Source organism: Pseudomyrmex gracilis, unplaced genomic scaffold (genome assembly GCF_002006095.1).
Source record: "Pseudomyrmex gracilis isolate BER0280 unplaced genomic scaffold, ASM200609v1 scaffold_210, whole genome shotgun sequence".
NCBI classification, from domain to species: domain Eukaryota; kingdom Metazoa; phylum Arthropoda; class Insecta; order Hymenoptera; family Formicidae; genus Pseudomyrmex; species Pseudomyrmex gracilis.
The window spans coordinates 151,891-154,285 of record NW_018020794.1 but is presented as its reverse complement, the minus strand read 5'-3'; the positions used below and the strand labels follow the sequence as shown (position 1 = coordinate 154,285).

General features: G+C 30.6%; 1 protein-coding gene across 13 annotated transcripts in view; it reads left to right on the top strand.

Moving 5' to 3' along the window:
- LOC109858523 (potassium voltage-gated channel protein Shal-like) overlaps positions 1-2,395 on the top strand; it is a 171,955-nt gene that overhangs the window by 110,956 nt on the left and 58,604 nt on the right. The gene's annotated exons all lie outside the window — the stretch shown is intronic.

Below are 2,395 nucleotides of genomic sequence, written 5' to 3'. Positions count from 1 at the left end.
TAAAAACTTGATGTAAAGAAATCACTGTCATAAAAGTAAATGAACAGCTGATAAGCAGAAGCTTGGCATGGGTGTCCGTAACAGTGCTGCCAACGTGACACAAACAACAGAATTCTAAACCGATAAGCCCGCGAGGTGTAAATTAAAAATTCCGGTTATTTTTTGATCATGGTAGTATATCAAAATCAAGGTCATCAGACCTTAATCTTCTATTCTCAATAATTACGCCATATTCTTTATTATTGTCACGAATAGATCATGCATTCTTTGTAATTTTGTTATGTACACTGAAGATTAGACATTGAAGAAGAAATCCCATAGTGGATCAAAACGTTTGTATGTTTGTTAAATCTACGGAATAAAGAAGAATTTTACCCAAACATCAAATACACAGCTTGTGTTATTGCCTTTTCTCTATTTTTTTTATTTGAACAATTTTTATGTAATTAGATGCTAAAAAAATGTATATTTCTTAAACTGTAATTGCATTTTTTTAATTGTAAAATAAAAATTGCAACAAATTAATTTACTCTTAATCGTCGAATGACAATTATTATATTTTCTATGCAATTAAATTTATATAAAATTAAAATTATGACAAGCGAAATTACGAAATTCAAGATAATGTTTTTGTGAAATAATATATGTATATATATAAAATATATTTTGTAAATAATCAAGATAAAATGAAATCAAAAAATGATTGCAGTAAACGTATAAGTTGTCGACTTTTAAGAAATCAACTTATATAGTAGGACAAATTTGTATTTTATCTTTTAGATATGGCATATTTATCTTGTATATTGAGCAAAATGAGACAGATGGTCAAGCTAATCTTCTTTATTCCTTATTCCTTTGAGAATTCCTGCCCTCTCTTATATCTTGTATATTCAATATTATATATGCAACAAATAGTTTTTTATTTATCGTGTTCAAATATGAATAATACATTTCACAGTAGCACCAATAGTGTTTATACTTAGACAAAGAAGGAAAAAGAGAGAGTGGAAAAAAAGAAGAGAGAAAACTTTATATATAGTTTAGTGTTATAAGTAGTGAATATAAAATTGTATTCTTCAAATTCACACAAACTCTCTCTATATCGAGACTTTTATTATATATAGACATAAATTGTAAACGTATTCCGCCTGTTTATATGCTGTTCTATGTCAACAAACGAGTCACTGACACGCAGTTAACTCCATTTGACTCGTGACGCTTCTAATATCGTTATGGCGGACGTCATTTGATGGCGACTTTCTTCTGCGTTGTGCAGACGATAACGTTCCGAGACGCTACCGTTTTTGATCGATTCGTTGCTGCAAAAGGTGGCAATAAAGATCTTTTGATCCGGATTACTGATTTCGATGCAAATCAATTTCTTCCAAAAATGCAATGTTCGTGCGATACAATGCGATATAGACAACCGCGTATTTTGTTTTGGGAAGAATAATAAGCGTTTCCCCGCTGATCCGGACGAATGTGCTGAATCAATACAACGTGAACCCTAATTCTCTCTACTTTGTGAACGCGAATATGTAGATACAAACTTACTTACAAATTCTTGTTTATCTTATAAAAATATATTATTATAACGCAATTTTATTCAAATAACATGTTCTTAACGCAAATATTTTCCGTCAAACTAATAAGCACGGCAGTGTTAAAGCACTGTCGATAATATTAAAAATCACGGAAACTTTATACGTATACAACGAAAAGTTTGTTTATAACGAGCGGTTTGAGCAGCATAGCTTTACAAAAAGAAACCTTTTAAACATATATGAAAGTTGATAAAACGCCGGTGTAAGGTAAGCTTATAGAGAGCAAGCATTTTTTAAATACCTTTGTTTCTATTAGATAAAGTTACTTTAAAACGAGTTTTATTTCTTCTTTTTCTAATGATCTTTTGTTGAAAAGAAAAAAGAAAACAGCATAATGAAGAGATAACGGATTAATTTTTAATAGACAAATAAAATATTTGATTGATATAAAAATTTAATTTCAAATATTTAATATAAAAAATAATTACAAAAATCGAACGCTGATGAGTAATATTAATAAAATGTGTAAATTACAGAAATTTATAAATTCAAAACTCTAGTGCTTGGTTTGCATTTCGAATATGTAAAAACCCTTTCGCATATGTACGTATCAGTTCGACATAAAAAAATTTCTGCACGGAATTGCGTATTCTCATCCAAATTCATGCAACGCGTTTGCTATATAGCTACGGTCTTGAAGAGCATACTAGATGAACCGCTTTTACGTCATCGTGCCGTTAGCGTTCGTACAAACGAAGATATTTCGGGAATCCATCGGGAATACAGTGGTCTCTCTCTCTCTCTCTCTCTCTCTCTCTCTCTCTCTCTCTCTCTCTCTCTCTCTCTCTCTC